At 34.0% G+C, this 19,582-nt stretch overlaps 1 protein-coding gene across 2 annotated transcripts in view; it reads right to left on the bottom strand.

The window, feature by feature from the left end:
* The window catches only part of LOC145673373 (toll-like receptor 2), a 129,063-nt gene extending 109,998 nt beyond the window's left edge, over positions 1–19,065 (bottom strand). The window contains exon 1 of one of the 2 annotated variants that reach the window (XM_081743019.1): positions 18,968–19,065. The gene's annotated coding sequence lies outside the window, so the exon portion shown is untranslated. The remainder of the gene's footprint in view (positions 1–18,967) is intronic. The other variant, XM_081743020.1, reaches the window with a different exon arrangement.
* Positions 19,066–19,582: the final 517 nt, after the last annotated feature.

Here is a 19,582-nt window from a genome sequence, read left to right as displayed (position 1 = left end):
CAAAATCGCGATAATTTAAATGAACATGAGTGTATTACTTTAGACTATGATATGTTATGCTATAATGCATGGCGTAGAATGGTAAGCACACAAAGTTTTGATGACTTATATAAAGATTTTGCAACAGTGCATTGTGATATTGAAATTGATGATTGGACATTTACATATACATTATATAACATTTTGTTAAACAAAGATAACATTCAGTTAATTACAGAGTTATTCTTACAAAAAGATTTACATTATAATATGCACAAAAAATAGTAATAATGGAAAATAAAAACTCTTCTGCTAATCAATTACAAAATAATAATAATAACAATGTGTATAAATTAACAAAAACAAGTGATAAAAAACTTTCAGCAGTAAACTGGCCAATATGTAATTGTACATATACTAATATAAATATAGATTGTATTAAACAATATATATATATATCTTATTGTAATTTGTAAATAAAATTTTATCACTGTATATTACTTGTTTTCATTTATATTATTTCCTTAGATGTATGATTTTAAAACTTTCTTTTTGTAAATGCGTTTTACATTATCGTACTTAAAATTATTTCATGCAACTAAAAACATGTGCATGTAACAAAAAAAAATCCGCATGTTATGATCAGCGTGCCTAAAATTTGTTTGTACACTTTTATATTGCATGCATGTGAAAACTTCACATTTTCATTTTGACAAGTTGCATTTTAGTTTTGACAACTTGCATTTTCATTTTTGACAAGTTACATTTTAGTTTTGACAACTTGCATTTTTTTTTAATTTTGAAAATTACATTTTCATTTTGACAAGTTGCATTTTTATTTTGACAACTTGCATTTTCATTTTGACAAGTTGCATTTTTATTTTGACAACTTGCATTTTCATTTTGACATCTTGCATTTTCATTTTGACAAGTTGCATTTTTAATTTTGAAATTACATTTTCATTTTGACAAGTTGTATTTTTATTTTGACAACTTGCATTTTCATTTTGACATCTTGCATTTTCATTTTGACAAGTTGCATTTTTAATTTTGAAATTACATTTTCATTTTGACAAGTTGCATTTTTATTTTGACAACTTGCATTTTTTTAAATTTTGAAAGTTACAGTTTCATTTTGACAACTCGCATTTTCATTTTGACAACTCGCATTTTCATTTTGACAAGTTGCATTTTTAATTTTGACAAGTTGCATTTTTAATTTTGACAACTTGCATTTTCATTTTGACATCTTGCATTTTCATTTTGACAACTTGCATTTTCATTTTGACAACTCGCATTTTCATTTTGACAAGTTGCATTTTTAATTTTGACAACTTGCATTTTCATTTTGACATCTTGCATTTTCATTTTGACAACTTGCATTTTCATTTTGACATCTTGCATTTTCATTTTGACAAGTTGCATTTTTAATTTTGACAACTTGCATTTTCATTTTGACATCTTGCATTTTCATTTTCGTAAGTTGTATTTTTAGTTTTAATTTTGTTCAATCACTTCAATAGAAGTTCCGTGTTAATTATTTGTTTTTGAAAAACACTTTTCGACATTTATACCACATGTATGTGAAAAACTTTTTGCATGTTATGATTTGCGTTTGTAAAACACTTTCTGCATGTTATGATGCTTGTATGTAAAAACAGTTTCTACATGTTATGATGTTTGTATGTAAAACATTTTCTGCATGTTATATTGCATGCCTGTGAAAAAAACGTTCTGCATGTCATGATTCGCATTTGTAAAACAGTTTCTACATGTTATGATGCTTGTATGTAAAACACTTTCTAGGTGTTATATTACATGTATGTAAAACTTTTCTGCATGTTGTGATTCACGGTTGTAAAAACAGTTTCTGCATGTTATGATGCTTGTATGTAAAACACCTTCTGCATGTTATGATTCGCGTTTGTAAAATTAGTTTCTGCATGTTTTGATTCGCATTTGTAAAAACAGTTTCTGCATGTTATGATTTGCGTTTGTAAAACATTTTCTGCATGTTATGATGCTTGTATGTAAAACACTTTCTACGTGTTATATTACATGTATGTGAAAACTTTCTGCATGTTGTGATTCACGGTTGTAAAAACACTTTCTGTTTTTATATATATATTCTCCTTTGCCATTGCAAAGTCGGTGTTAATTTTTTATTCTCTTGTATTATTTAATATCTCGTAATTATTTAATCGAACACTTTGTGTGAACGTATTAAGAATACGATGAACAATCTTCTTATTTCGTTTTACTTACCGTAATACTCTTACATCAACATAGTTATGTAGTGTTAAATAAATACTATGTAAAATACTAAGGACACTTAAGTGTGAACTTAAAATGCTTTCTCATTGCAAAGTCGGTGTTATTTTTTTATTGTAAATATATTTAAAAAAAGTTTCTGTGGAACTCTGAACAATTTATGATTGTGAATATGATAAAAAAAATTCTTGCAGAAAGTCTGCTTACTTTTCTTAACACAATACTCATAGAGTGTAATTCATCAAATATTTGTTGCACAAATTCGTTCTTATTTATTTATTTATGTGGATCTTTCGTTACATAAACTCTTCTTATTCAATGTATGTTTTGTTTGTTACACAAACTTTGAGGATCTGTTTCAAAATCGCAAACTTGTAAAATACTCATCAAACTTTTAAATACTTCAAAGTATTAGTAAAATCAAGAAAAATATAAAACACTCATCAAATACCAATTATAACGATAGAAACCGTAAATGAGTTTCACCTTGTAAAATGTCAATGATACCTTTTATTTAGGAAAGTTTCTTTTGTTAAATAAAAATCAAGAAATGAAATTCGTATATATTTATTTGGAGATAAAGATATATACAAGCAAACAAGTATAGAAAATAATATATATATGTACAAACACACACACACACACACACACACACACACACACACGCACACACACACACACACGCACACACACATACACACAGACACACATATAAAAGTAATATATACAGATTATATTACATACAAAAAAAAGAAATCACTTTGTAGCGTTTCTATCTTTTTCTAATAAAATGTTCACTAGTCCTTCAATATAATTTGGGTTCTTTAATAAGTTGTCATAGTTTTCATGAAATAAGTGTTCACTTCTTTTGTTAGCAGAATGTGATTTCACATAATTTGAATACACATTGTCTCTCACATTTTTGCTTGCCATAATTTTCCATGCTTCTGCTTCTAGAGTTAATATATTCACAAGAAGGCACCTGTGCCCGAACTGATTGAAAAAATTTAGGTTACAACCAGGGCAGAGTAAAACTGTATTCGGTTCCCACTTTAAAATACTATCTTTAACACATGTTTCACTAACAGTCACTATTACACTCGCACTGGTACTGTACACGCAAATCCAATGGAACCTTTTGGGGTGAAGATGGAAAGTCCAACGGTGAAACACTTGGTGATGGTGTGCTGGGTTTGCACTCTTCTATCTCGTTGAATAACTTACAAATTTCTTCCTCCTCTTCCTCATTAAATAAATCAGGAGATGTTGATCTTTCTTCTTGTTCTTCTTCTGCAAGTGTCCACTTTATTGCTGGAACTTGAAACTTTTGCTCCTGTGTTCCTGTTACTGGTACTGGTGAAGTTGTTCTTGATCCAACGGGCGAAGTTGGAATTAATATTGGATCTTCTCTTAAATCAATGATTTCTTCCTCTATAATAACATCTGGAGAAACCGGTGAGCAAATTTCTTCCTCTATAATGACATCTGGAGAAGCCGGTGAGCAAGTTTCTTCCTCTATAATAACATCTGGAGAAGCCGGTGAAAAATAGCAAGTTTCTTCATCAATAAACAAGTCCGGAGATTCTCTATGCAATTTAAACTTTTTGTTGGGAGATTCAACATAGTCAAATGTAGAATCCCAATCTACTTCGTTGCAAAGTTGAATTTCTCGCTGTACTATACTGGCAGACGAATCCATGATGATACTATGTCAGTCTTCTCATCATACCCAGTATATAAGGAAAACTTATGTCAACGTCATATCACGTGGTACTTTAAAACACGCCCCTTACATCATTTAAAATATTTTCAAATGTACTTTCCCAATTCTCTATACAACTTTCAATAGGTATAAGGGACGGAGAAAACATATACTTACATTTCATTTATGATGTCATGTATCATTTATTGATCAAACATTCTTTTGAAACAACGTCGTCAATATTATTAACATTGTACCACGTTCATTCACATCTTACAACGGTATTCCCTCAATAATGTTATTCATATCCTGTACTATTCACTTAAAATGTTATCTACGTACAAAGAAAAGTGTCAACACAATTCATACTGCAAAACTTCTTTTGTGTTTTCATTCGGTATCATATCAATGTGACAATCTTCTATTGTATTCAGTGCCGCTTCATGTTTCAACAGGATCAACAGTTCTTTTGTATTTCCGTTCACTGTCGCGTCATGTACCACCATTCGTGGTGCCAAACTTCTTTTGTATTCTTCGTCAACAATGTTTTATTTTCATTTCCTATACCATTAAAGTTGTTTTATTACTCTGTCGGTATTCTGTAATGTTTATCTACCGTAACCTTAATCTTCTTTGTATTCACCATCGACATTGTTTTGTGTTCACCTAACGCATTACCAAACTTCTTTTTATTACTCTGTCGGCACTCTGTGATGTTTATCTACCGCAACCTTAATCTCCTTTGTATTCACCATCGACATTGTTTTGTGTTCACCTAACGCAGTACCAAACTTCTTTTCTATTACCAATTAGCATACACGTATAATTCAACATGTTTACCTGCCACAACCTCAATCTTCTTTGTATTCGCCGTCAACAATATCTTGTGTTCAGCTACCCTGACGCCAAACTTGTTTTTATTACCAATTAGCAAAGGGGCATGATTCAACATGTTTACCTGCCACGACCTCAATCTTCTTTGTATTCTTCGCCGACAATGTCTTGTATTCACCTACCCTGGCGCCAAACTTGTTTTATTACTCTGTCGGCACTCTGTGATGTATACTAAACGTGTCGTCGGTTTCCTTTGTATTTGTCTTCATGTTTTAACACGCACCTGTTACCCAACAACGCCATCTTTCCCTCCTGCCCAACGAGTTTCCAAAAAGCGCGCGAAAAGTTCAGTTCATGTCTTAAGTTCACCAGCGAAAGACGTACAAGAACCACGCTCTGTATATGTACCAGCAATGCTTATCGTACCGCAGTATACATACATATTCTATACACGAAATTTCTAGTATGCTCACACAGTGTTCGAGAAATAAAGATACAATCCGTCAAATTAAAAAGTCCCGCATGAATAAAGTTTATTCCCTCCAATTTATTAGGAAAATACAAATAAGAAAGAGCTTCTAATGAAGCGAAAGAATAAAGAATTAATATGATCACAATCAAATTTAACAACGAGTATGCTTTAGCATACGATTCATCAAAATACAAGTTGCTATGCAAATGGTCAAATTAATTAATATAATCACAATCAAATTTAACAACGTGTATGCTTTAGCATCCGATCCAATAAATAAGGAGCTTGCTTAGCAAGCAATCCGTAAAATAAGATGTTCCGATTAATTTATTAAGAGAATTAATTAATATAATCACAATCAGAGATTGTTCTATGGAGTATGCTTTAGCATACGATTTGGGAAAAACATAATATAATCACAATCAAATTTAACAACGAGTTTGCACAGCAAACGATCCAATAAATAAGCAGAGTATGCTTTAGCAAACGATTCAATAAATAAGGAGCTTGCTTAGCAAGCGAGCCAATACAAATTGCTACGACTAATTTATTAAAAATACAAATAAAAGAATAAAAGAATAATTAATTTGATCATAACATAGCTGTTAGAAACAACCCTATCAAAATCACATGACACATGTCCTTCATCCTCTTTTCTAGAAACTACTCCATCCCTCCTAACACGCAACCTTTTCCTGGAACCAGTCTAACCACCTAACAAACAGGGTAATAAACCACCTCCCCCTAAAACCTCCCCAAGGCCGACACGGCCATATTGACATCAAATCTACACAGTCATAAAAGCAATAAAAGCAATTAAGAGGGCAATAAAATCTATTCAAGTGTAGAAGTCGCTCCATTTCTACTATCACTTATGTTGTACACTATTATCATACTTACACGAAGATAAATTATGTTACATTTAGAAACATACATTGTATTTCCGTTACTATTGGAGTATTGTAGAATTTATTATCCCTCATATACAGAGTAAAATTTACCTATGAAAGCATAAGATTTCTTAAAAGCAAGACTTGCAAGACTCTTGCAAGCAAGACCAAGACCGAAGGCTCCAGTGGAAGACCAAGGTCAAGACTGGGTGTGCAAGACCAAGACCACCCCGGTCTTGGTCTTGGTCTTGCATTTCCTCATCACTAGGGCAGCTTTTCTTATAATCTTATGTTACCCTCAATCTAGAGTTTCAATGACAACATTTATATCAAATTTCAAGTTCCTACGCCCACGTCCAAGTATTCAGGAGTTCTGGTAAAGGAGGATAATAAAGTTCGACACCCCCCTTTTTCCAATAAGAGACGCATTTCGTTAAGCTCAGACTGGTTGTAGTTTCTGAAATCTGGTAAACAACGAAAATAGTTCTAATCGCTTTCCCCTTTTCCAAGAGAAGTATTATTTCGTAAATTTTGTTTTAGTCCCAGCCTAGGATTCAAGGAGAATAGCTGAAAAAACAAAACAGTTCTTACATCTAACAGTTTCGAAGATCCATTAGATCGATGAAAATATTTTAAAACCCTTCTTCTCCTACCTTTTGGGGTTGGGGAACGCGGTGGCTCAGTGACAGTGTTCACCTTTGGTGCGTGGGGTCCTTGATTCGATCCCGGCTCACGTCAAGTGAGCTTTGTGGTAGATTTTGGGGGTTCTCGTGTACATGGGTTTCCTCGGGGTTCTCCCGTTTCCTCCCACTTTCTTCATTCCACCATTTCATCCATTCCTCATCATCATCGTCTCCTTTAGCCTAGCCAGTATAACCGTTGGACATAACTTAAATATTTAATTTTATTTGTGGGGATGGCAAGCCTTGGGTACAAGTAGAATATTTCTACGGAACTTCCAGAATATTTCTACAAAAAATTCCAACTTTAAAAACTTCCGATGATCTCATGAAAGACGAAAACTGCATGCAATAGCCCATCCCAGGGCCGTGCCGTGGAAAATCAGCGCCCGGGGCGAGAGTATACGATGGCGCCCCATACATATATTCAAGCAATTTTTCCTATCTTTTTCTTTCTTATTTCGGCGTCCGGGGCCGTTGCCCCCCCCATGGCAAGGCCCTGGCCCATCCCTTTTGAGTTTTATTGAGTTGCATTTCTCTAAGTTCTTTGTTTAATGGAAATATTTGTACAAATTTTAAATTTTCTGTTTCAAAGATGTGATGAACAACAAAGGAGTATTTTCAAGATTCATTTCTTCTCTTAGACGTCACATTTCATGAAATTATTTTCCTGTACATGGAGAACACTCTTAAAAAATTTCAAAACTTTACGTCTGATAGTTTCGGAGATGTAATCGATTAGAAATAATCAGTCCTTTCCCCGCCCAGGGATTAGCTATTGTAAGCTTCAGTTTTATCATCGAATTAATTTCCATCGAAACCGAAACTCCAATTTTATATTAGGCATTAGTTGTTTGGTTTGGCACAGACTTTATTTTTTTTTTTATAGATAATAGTAACAAATTATTTTCTGCTTTTATTATTATTATTATTATTATTATTATTATTATTATTATTATTATTATTATTAGGGGCGGATCCAGGGAGGGACGATAGCCCCCCCAGAAGAGGAAGCTTTCTTATTTTTTATATATAAATAAAACCCATCCCAAAGTTTCGAGCCCTTAAAAGTAGCAGTATGACAACCCACCGCCCCCCAGAAGTCGGTCCTGGATCCGCCCCTGATTATTATTATTATTATTTTGTAAATAAATATTTCACTATTAACTCTAAAATTTGGCATAACCCATTTACTTTCTTGAGGAATTCAAGAGTCTTGAAGAATCCCCTGGTGAATCTTATAAAAGCATTAAGTTTAAAATTTGATCTCGGCATGTTGAGCCGATGTGACCTCTAGGTGTACGCATATACATCAGGACGGATAGGTTGCGTTTTCTTTGGATGAAAATTTTCACAAATGCCTATTATAATCTTGTTCAAATTTCAACAATTTCCAAATATTTGCAACGATGACGTTTATGTATATTTAGTTACATGGCTACAAGGACAATAGTTCGGTACCTTATGATAATAAAGCTTGTGGCCAAACTTGTTTAAACTTGTTTTATTTATGTTGTTAAAGATGAAATAAGTGAGGAAACCATAAATGACTGAAGTGTATTTTTTATTTCTGCGAAATGAAAGATAAGTATTAAAGAAATGCGAAGTTGAAAAGGAATAAAAATAGTTTAATTTATTGAAATAATTATCGTGGTAAGTTTTGGTGGATAATAAAGTAATTTTCAAACGAACTGGGACCGCCATATTTAATTACATATATGTGTTACATATTTCAGTAATAGTTCTACAATATATGTAACTTAAGAAGTTGGAACGAGAAAGATTTAGTCCGGTTCTCCGTATCTGCTAAGTTTTACACTATGAAAGGTAAAACTGCACTAAATTTTCTACCTCCAATTCCTAAGTTAAATCATGCTGTGTTGCAGTTATTGATGAAACATTTTCTCGTGAAATACGAACAAAATTATAAGACATTTTCGGAACATTTTGCAAAAAAAATAAATAAATAAATAAATAAAAAATAAAAAAACACTCCCAAAAGTAAACTAACTTGTATATTTTTCCATAAGAAAATAACTTATACAATATGTTAGGATTATTAATTAAATATTTATACTATATAGAATAACAGAATTGCGGAAGTCGTATTTCACAAAACCGTCAAAAGACTCACTGTACATCTTATGAATATTGTCATGGATGTTATTTATGCAATATTATAGGAATATTAATGAAATATTTATTTATGAAACATGAACAAAATCGCCTATATCGTTTTTGAAAGAAAGAATCGTCCAAAAATACACCCCCAAGAAGAAAATATACAATTCGATATTTTCCCTTGTACATTTTTGTAACAAATGACTTATGACATATTATCAAGTTATTTCTTAATGAAATATTTATCGTTGAAGCATGAACAACATCACATGTCGTATTGAGAAAATCATTCAAGAAACACCCCCAAGAATGAACTACCCATTCTACATTCTTTGGAACAAATGAGTTATGGCATTATTAAATTATTAATGAAATATTTATTTATGAAACATGAACAAAATCGCTTGTGGCATTTTTGAAAAAAATCGTCCAAAAATCTTACCTTCAAGAAGAAACTATCTTTTGTACATTTTTTAGGACAAATGAGTCATGTCATCCTTAATAAAATATTTATTTATGAAATATAAAGAAAATCGCCTGAGTTATTTTTCAGAAAATCGCCCGGAAAAACTCACCTTTTCGATTTTTCCAGAGAAACGACTTATAACGCAATATGATGTTGTTATTGAAAAACTTATTTATGAAATATAAACAAAAGCCACTTTTGAGAAAATCGGAAATTTCTCATCCTTCAGTATTTTACCTTTATTTTCAGGTGTGGAAGGGACATTCCAAAACAAAACTGGAGAATCCTATAAAAACTGATATCATGGTCTCGATTCGTTGAACGGTGTGACCTCTAAGCGAATGTACAGAACGAACGGATGAACAGACGGGATAGATGTCGAAAATTCACTTTTTCGGTATGTATGCAGGGCCGGCCTTAGGTAATTTGGCTCCCCGTGCCATGGCACCATTTGCCGCATTCCCTTTTTCAGAAACAACAAGTCTTAAAAGCCACGATTTTAAGTATGCTACCCCTCATGAAGAATGAAAGAAAGGGAAAGTGTATTTGCACTTAGAAACATCTAAATACTGCAAATACAATCTCGTTGTGTCTTTTTTTATCCCTCTCTCTAAGTGATGTTGGTGAAAGATAAAACAAACATACTTGCATATATATATAATTCAATATCTACAGTCGGCGAGAACTATCTTGGCAGTGACGTCAACGCTCTTAGTTGCAAGGCTACCAACTTACAATATTCACAAATAGTGCTTAGATGGCGCACTGAACGCTTCGCACGTCACGTCGTAACTACAGTTTAAAATAGTGCTATTAGCGAACTAGAGAGAATTTAGATAACAATGTATTTGAATAATACTAGCATATATATGTGTGCATTGTTACGACAAAGAAAGACAAATAAGATTAGACCCTATATTTATGCCGTCAAACGACAATATCTTTCCTTTTAAAAAGCAGTTTTCTATTTCCAATAGTATTTTCTTTTAAACCCAACTTGCACAGTATTTGTTGTAATGCCCACTCAGAATCTTTGAAGTCAATGCTTTTCTTAAGGCTGTTGCTACCTCTTTGTCAAGTCGAGTTTTCCCCTATCTAATAACATTGGAACTTTTTTCGAATTTTTCTCAGTAACCAATGAACAAATCCCTACAAAAATTAGCATGGAGTCAGGTCAATAATAAAGGATTCCTTATATGAGCTTATAATTTTACTAAAAGCCTCCAATTAAGTTATTCATTCCCCCCTTTTTTTCATGTGAAGATTTGCAACAGTGCGAGCTCTCTTTCTTCCTGTTTGTGTTAGCAGCGTGCGAGAAATTCGGGCTAGCCATTTAAAACAGGTTTTAAAACTCTCCATAACGCATCTGCGGAATGAATGTTTCTAGCCCTGTCGCCTTTTTCGAGGGCAGATTTATGGCACCCAGGAAGAGTGGGCGCTCTTTATTTTCTTTGCTGAACCTATTGCTTTTAGTATATTCGTCCAGTCTTATTGGAAGTTTTTGTGGTTACTTTCAAACCTAGCAAGCACGAGGTAGATTTAGTGATTGGTTATACAAATATAAATTAACAGACGGCTGTGATTCTAGATCAATCTCCTGTGTGAAATATTATTATTATTATTATTATTATTATTATTATTATTATTATTATTATTATAGGGAATCCGTGGAACAACAGCCTGTAAGGAGCAGGGAATCTCTGTGTGGCTTTGACACTAGTAACCTAGTTAAAATGTGAAGCCACCACATCGGTTCTCCCTTGCCGGTAATGCTCGTTTCCCTGCCGCCTTTAGCGTGGGAGATCCTTATTCGATTCCCGGCGGGAGCTCATGTGGTTCGGAATCCACGTTAATCAGTAGTCTCGTTTCATATAGCCTCGCTGCTGAAAGGGACGTTAAAATCAATTCATTGTTTCCGTGCCGACACCAGCTGGGTTTTCACATTGAATACACTAGCGCTCTTTTACTTTTGTAACCTCACGGAAACAGGTAAACCAGTTAAGGTAGCATTTTGGACTAATAATTATGATATGTATCGCTTTAACAACTTTGAATACTATTATAGAATTTTTATGCTAAATAGTAATCATTTTTTTTTTTTTACCACATGCGAAGAAAATTTAGAAATAAACCTTCTTTTGTTACACAAATTTGTTCTTAGCGTGAATGCTGTCGAATTCTATTCCTAGTGATGACAAATTTTTCGGTGTTGATTCAGTATCGCGAATCAATTGAGAAATTGAGGAACTGACCACACATCACCCTTCTTACAAAGCGCATTTGTAGGAGAAAGTGAAATGTAGTATCAGGGATTCTTTTATTACACAAGAAAGACATCTATACATAATGAAATAGGTACTTTTAATGTAGATACAAATATCATTTTCTATTATTATAACTTTTCGAAATATGAATAGGGATTTATTTCTTGGTTATAGGATATAGTGTAACCTGATAATAATAACCTTGAAACTTACGCATTCTACACATGGAATATTTATTTCCAAACGGTGGAAGTGAAATTTTATATATGGCTACAACACATACAGTATTATACAAATAGTACAACATATATTATTAACAGAATAATTTTAATTTTATACATTATCTTTTGATGCTTCATTTTAAAATGCAGGCCTTACTTTTTATTGAAGTACACCCGTTTGTCAATGTCATACTTATTCAACTAAAACATTTGCGCATGAGTATAAAAATATGTGATGGAATACTGTTTCATCAAGCTACCACATTAATGAAATTCGTGTCGAGACAAAAAATATACAAGTTAAAATATACACACACACATCAGCGAGAACATTATGACTATCTACCTAATTGTCAGTATGTCCACCTTTGGCACGGATAAAAACGGCGACACATCTTGGTATGGACGCAATGATCCTTGGTAGATCGCTGGAGACTGTTGGTACCACATATGCACACAGGTCACCTGATTCCCGTAAATTCCGGGGAATGAGCGATGCGCTCTGACGCCACGTTCAATCACACCCCAGATGTGTTCGATTGGGTTCAGATCCGGCGAGTTGGGCGGCTAGCACATCACTTGGAACTCGCCCCTGTGATCTTCGAACCACTCTATCCCACTCCCGGCCTTGTGGCATGGTGCATTATCTTGTCGAAAAATGCCACTACCGTTGGGAAACATGGTCGTCATTAAGGGGTGTACGTAGTCTGCAAACAGTATGACGCCTGGGCCGTTGTGGTGCCTTGCTCGAGCTCCCAGAAATTGGTTTCAAAACTGATTCTGAGTGAATACTTTCTTCAAAATAATATTACAAATTATAGAAAGATTTTCGAGACATTAGAGTCAAGTCGAGATTTTTACGAGCAGTCTCGACTCGACTAGTGTCTCGAATCGAAAATTCGAGTCGAGAAATAAGTTTGTCTCGACTCGTCTCGAATTTTACAGTGTGTCTCGACTCGAATTCGAGTCGAGATTCGAGACATGTCTCGACTCGTGCGCATCCCTAGCTAGTGCCGTTTATAGCTTGTTTCGAGTGTTATTTATGAATACAGTTAGAGTAAACTTTCTGCTTAAGTACAAGGAAGCCCGTTGGGGATGATTTGAACGTGGCAAGTATATAACATGCTATTACCCAGAAATCACATCTATGGTACATCCTTTTTTCAGAGTTTCATTTTTTTCGCGTATAACGCTACATGCAAATAAGATCTCTGGTTCAAGGAAAATTCGAAACACCATCTAAGTAGCAAAGTACGTAAAGCAGCGATCCCTACTGTGAAACATTTAAACTTTTGAGAGATAACCAAAAAGGAGCTATGCTGTTAATTTTTTTATTTCGTTTCGCAATATGAACTGGCCCTTATTTGTTATAAATTTTCTGAGTTTTCCAGACGGAATTGTCTTTCAATAAGAAAATAATAGGTTATCTAAAGCTTAATAAATCCATTTCAACTGGAATACAAAATTATTTGCAATGTCGTATAATATTGGTAACGTTATGTTCAAAAATCACTTACAGTTAACATAGAAACCAAGGAACACTACTAGCGTCTCTCGTATTTTTGAGAGAATTAGTTTTAATGAGCAGCTTTTCCCTCTTTCTACCTTTGATTTATTGACCTTTGAAAACAACAGTAATAGATGTTCTTCTCGTACAAGGTTTTTAAGAGATGAAGAAAATATTATACCGTGTGCCCAATATAAACGTAAATAGGAGCCCAAAGGTAAGGAACACCCGAAAATGAGACTGCTTCAATGCGGCCGAATTCCAAGATAGATAGATAATCAATTTACACGGTAACATGTAATGCATGTCTTGATCAATGAGAAAATGAAACTTCTACAAAACCAAGGTCAAGTTGGGCAAATGGCCAATTTTAGGGTTACCATATTCTGAAATGTCAAATTGTTAGCATACTTCTACGTGTACTCCCCTCCTTACCTGGGTAATATGCGGAAAGCTTATACTAAACACAATAGTAAGAAGTAGAGTCCCGGTGTGACTAGAGTTAGCCATGTTCAAGACAACGAAACAATTTGGTCAGGAAATTTATGTGGATGGAAATTTTAACTCTCAAAATGCGGACATGTCCGTAAAAATGCTAATGTATGGTAACCTTACCCAACGTACTTAGAGATGTGGGCAAATTAACAGTTTTATTTCTGTAATATGACATCTGTGGTAGTTTCCATTAAGTTTCTTGGAGTTTAATTAGTATAAAAGTGCGGAACATTTTTTTTTTTTTTTTTGCTTTGCTTTTAAAATAGTATATGAAGTTGTGACTATAACTGCAAAGGCAGTTATTTATACATATGCAGTAATTTATATTATGCATGAAATATGATGATAATGCATTTGAAATTTGTTTCAGGTGGAAAGAAAAGACAAAGAACAGTTACCGGATACAGATATAGTGATTATACATAAAAATCTGCTCCTAGAAACGCTTTGCTAAATAACGTTGTTCAATATATATATTTTCTAATGGAGTTATGAATAACCATTTTTGGACAATTTTAGAGTGCTAAACACAAAAATAGCACTGAAAAAGCGAGATTAGTTTTTGTTTTGAATTGTCGCGGAGAAAAGTGTGAATCTAAAAATTACACTATTCTCCAAACTTTAGTAGGTATTGTGTAACGGAGACATAAGCAGACATTATTGGATAAGGGTGATGAAGACGAAAATGGCAAAAGGGTTTCTTGTTTTGATGTTACAGAGAAAAGGGAGGAAATGGAAATAATGGAGGGTTTATGTATTCTTACGACTTTCATGTGGGAACTTCACAAATTCTGCACATTTTTCGAAGCCACGCATTATTTTGTATTATTTTTGTATTATTTTTATATGTTTTGTATGCCACTTTATTCAAAAAAGTTATAATAATAATAATAATAATAATAATAATAATAATAATAATAATAATAATAATAATAATAATAATAAAGTGATATTCGCTTTCGTATACACTAAAAGTATCTTTATTCAATAGAGACAGTTCGCTTCTAATTGCTTACAACTGTCTATCCATGAACGGGGGAAAAGCTAATGTAAAAGAAGAATGGATTTGTTCTCATTGTTTTTATTTCTTTTTTTTTTCTGTTTTCAGCAAAGAAAACGTACTCCAACGCCTCCTCACTGAAATGCCATAAATATGTAATTCTTGAAAAGGGTCCCCTCGCAGCTGTGGACAATGTTCAACCTCAAAGTAACCCGCCGCAACCTGCTAGAACAGAGAACCGAGTGTCGTCAATGCGTTGTTGCGAATCTTCACATGATAAAAAAGGGGGGAATGAATAACTTAATTGGAGGCTTTTAATAAAATTATAAGCTCATACAAGGAATCCTTTATTATTGACCTGACTCCATGCAAATTTTTGTAGGGATTTGTTCATTGCTTACTGAGAAAAATTCGAAAAAAGTTCCAATGTTATTAGATAGGGGAAAACTCGACTTGACAAAGAGGTAGCAACAGCCTTAAGTTCGCACAATAATTTAAGGTGGCGACAATGCCTTCAGCATAGATTGTGAATTGTTCTACGAACTACTACTTCATCGAAAGAATCTACATTTGTTTGTCTTTTCTGTGTATTTGGCCTTGCTTTACAGGGTGTTACGACGGGTTGTCCAGACTTTACTCCTTCTCTTTCACAATTCGCCACACGGATCTCTCACTGACACATGTTGCACGGGAGGTTTCATGAACACTGTCAGATTTATTATTGTTTGCTGCAAGAAAAGTTTTAAACATTAAAAACAATGTCTCCTGCATCACAATGCAAAGGCTTGCCTTACTTTAAGGTACTATCACCCATTTTATACACAAAATTTCGAGAACGAGAATAAAACAAAGGATTGACAACTTTCACCAGTCAGCACAGACTGTACAGCCCTACACCAAGAAAACACGCGCTTTTCAGTTCATTTCATTTCGCTTTTTGTTCTTTAATTTGTGTGTTTTTCCTGGAAGTGCTGCTCTTATGTCCTATTGGTAAATGCTATACTTTTCGAAGCTACAGTCACTAACCCCCCACGCTCTGTTTCCGTGACCAGGAAACACGTTCACATATCATCCTCTAACTCAAGGACCGTGATAGGTGAAGACATGGGGGTTTCTTTAAAATAAACTTTGGACTTCCCTTCCCATTTCGTCCACTGCATATTTGTGTCTATCTTCAATAGAACGAAAGTTTGTAGCATGTTGAAATCTGAGTGTTGTTAGAACAGAATAAACAAATGGCTATCATTTAAAATTATTTTCCACATATTTATAATATAAAATTAAAATATAAAATAACCATATTCTTCATGAAAGTTATATAAATATAAAAGCAAAAAATGTAGTATTTATGTCTCCTCGAACTCCAGTTATCGTTATACAAAGCTGACAAGTATATTTATCAAAAACGAGCCTCCCATTTCGGTTAATTTCCTTTCGCTTTTCTGTTGTAGAGAACGGAGCGTGCTTTTAAGTTGGTATTTGTGTTCGCGCATTTTCTCTTTCCTGGGATTGGACGTTGAATTGAACGAAGCGTCTGCTTTGACCAGTGGGATGGCATTTGAGCAAGAGCGAAGTCTACGTCACTGTCAGGATAATTCTCGGGCACTGTAGAATTCAGTGATTTTTCTTCTATATCTCTTAAAAATTAAAAAAAAAAAAAAAAAAAAGAACTTGTTTCCACCTTCTATGATAAGGAACTTTGTGACAAAGACAAGACTAGTTTTCATATCAAAAATTGTGATAACTAACTAAATGGAACAGGTGTTCGCTACTGTTCGAGAATTGATTTCTTGTATTTGACAACAATCAAGCAATTCATGCTGGGATTTGTTTGATCATTTGTTTTGGGACTGACTGTTTATGTGACCTTAAACTAAAGGGACCTGAACATGATTTATTAATGTAGTATTCAAATAGAAGATCAGCTTAGTAAATTTAACTATCACCATCATCATGAAATCTGTTTCCAACAAGAAATATTTATTTCAAATAATATAGTTATGATCAGAGGTAAAAGCTGATCTTAAAAGGTAGCGGGACGCATGCCATCATGCAGTCTCCATCTTTGCCCATTGTAATTTTTTAGGAAGTGAGGGGCGCAATAGATACTTTTGGAAGTGGGGTAACGGCATCCCTCCGCGTTCTCCCTCATTTTATCTCTGGTTATGACAGATTTTGCCACTCCTCGAAACTTGCCGCTCAGTGCAAATGAATGTCTTGTATAGGGTCTATACATATGGTAGAACCGGCCCTGTATTTATGGGCCATGAAACGTGGAAATCTGCTGAAATTTCGAATTAGATTTTTTTTCACAATTACCATACTTTCTTCTCTCCTTTCGTTGCTCGAAAATAGAAACGGGAACAATAAAGAATTGAAATCAAACAATTAGCGTTGTGTTTCTAGGAAGCGGTTGTAAATATTATGAATGATGTTAATTGATCTAAATTGATAGTTTCCCTCTGAAATTGGAACAAAAAAAATTATCAGTAATATTACAAACAACCTGAAACTCCTATTTAATGGAACAGTCATATCGTAGAATATAATCGAAGTAGCAAGAAATGTCTAAAGACCGTGAAGATCGTCCTGAAAACATTAGTAATCATTGTAAAAGGCGTAGTTTAAGATTATTAAATCAACGAAAGCGTAAGTCTTATAATGGTTCTGAAGAAAGTACCGAACCTAAATTGCTTCAAATTCACTGTTCTGAAAATTCTCATAGAGACAGTACTATACAGATTAGAGACCAGTCCATACTTAAAGATGCCACTGTTAAGAAAGACAAGAGAAATGTTACTGTTCCACCACCGTTTTCGGAACATGTGACAGATCAGTTTCCTTCTCTAGCTGATGAACAGTTAAATGAAGATGAAATCATAAATCTCCTTGTGGAGTATGATATAAATAATGATGGAATTATATATGAACAACTTCGTGTCTTAGGTGAGACTTTCGAAATGGCGTCAGTCCTAGAGGCCCTTGATGTAACAGACGAATCACTACCCAACAATGTAGATGATGTAACAACAGATTCACTGGAGACAGACAAATTGCTGCTTGACAATGTGGATACAACATTCGATTGGCTGGAAATAGACGAATCGCCGTTGGATTATTTTGACGATGCAGTATTCGCTTCGTTGACAATAGACAATTCGTCAATGGACAATTTAGATAATATAACAGTACATCCAATGAGTTGCTTAGACAACAATATATTAGAAACATATAAATAAACCTAAACCAGTAAAGCTTAACCAAGATCAACCCTTCTCAATCAATAAGGTTTCACGTTTAGCCTATTCCACAGTTGTCGTGTCTAATAAAAAGGATACGTTTTATGTATTTTATATTTTTAAGTATTTTATGTATTTTCAATATTTCTGGAATGTGCAGCATGCATTAGGTCTAAGCCTACGAGAATTTATTGCAGAATAATATTACTCCCTATAGAGAACTATCACTTAATTTCAGCACCCAGAAGATTGGTTTCTTACCTCTTTTGTTTATTTTTTGGCGTAGCGCCGCAGCGTAGCTTCTGGGAGATTGTACTTTTTTTTTTTTTTTTTTCAGTTGCATACACAGCACAACCATTCTTAACTTCTTTCACAACTTCATTCATCGACTCTGAAGACCAACTCTAGCGATCTGTTTTTCTTTTATACTTCTTACCCATTTCACTTCGTGGAAATAATAATAGCAAAAACTAATATTTACTACTTCTATTAAGGAAATACTATTCATCAACTATCACATACTTGAGAAATATCTCCATTTTAATACTAATTGTTAAGTGATTGATTAATAATACAATCAAATTAAATTCATATTTTAAAAACATACTTGCCTCACGCAGTTCGGGCAAGATGACGAATTCGCTATCTTGTCCGCCTATTTGATTCGTCATCTTACGCGAAACAGCCATTTTTTATTGCAAAAGAGACAAATCTGTCATCAAGTTATTTCTGAGTTACATTGAACTATTGATGTAATTAATATACTACATTGCTTCGGAAAAAAAAACAAAAAAAAAAACAGGAATCATGTCCTGTGGGGACTTACCACAATAGCTTCACACGTTGTTTTCTGACACCAGAATCTTAGAACGAACCGACGTGCAAACAGTCAAAGCACTCCTGGTCAACTGAGACATGGCCGATTGGAATAGTTTCTATCTCCCAACACGTGTGGCACTAGTGTCTTTCGAACCGCATGAAGGCTGTGTTGCCATATCACTTCAGGTTTCTGAAATTGACAATTTGTCATCTTAAGAGTCTTCATCCCGGTGAAATTAAAATACCGTTAATTTTACAGTAATTATGTGATATCTTCAAATAGATAAAAGATAATTGAAATATGGAACAAGAGCGCCCTAGACAATATTATTTTGCGTGAGGTACCGTTATCACAAGTCACCTAGTGGCTTTCCGTTTTCAGCTGTTTAGAAACGCGAAAATAAATGCCGATTTGCAAAATGGCTCGAAATCGAAAGCAGATAAGTGAGTCGTGATAACGATTTCTCATGTAAAATAATATTGTCTAGGGCGCTCTTGACACCTCGTCAACTTACTCTCCTTTCCCCTACTGGAAATTTTATCTGATACAGGACAATTTTGGGGGGGGGGCATGTTGAAAACGGTGCCCCATCAATAATTGTTTCCTACAAAAATTGTTCAA

This window comes from Thermobia domestica, chromosome 16 (genome assembly GCF_964235325.1).
Source record: "Thermobia domestica chromosome 16, izTheDome1.hap1.1, whole genome shotgun sequence".
Lineage (NCBI taxonomy): Eukaryota > Metazoa > Arthropoda > Insecta > Zygentoma > Lepismatidae > Thermobia > Thermobia domestica.
The sequence above is the reverse complement of the archived record's forward strand: the minus strand, read 5'-3'. Positions and strand labels throughout refer to the sequence as shown.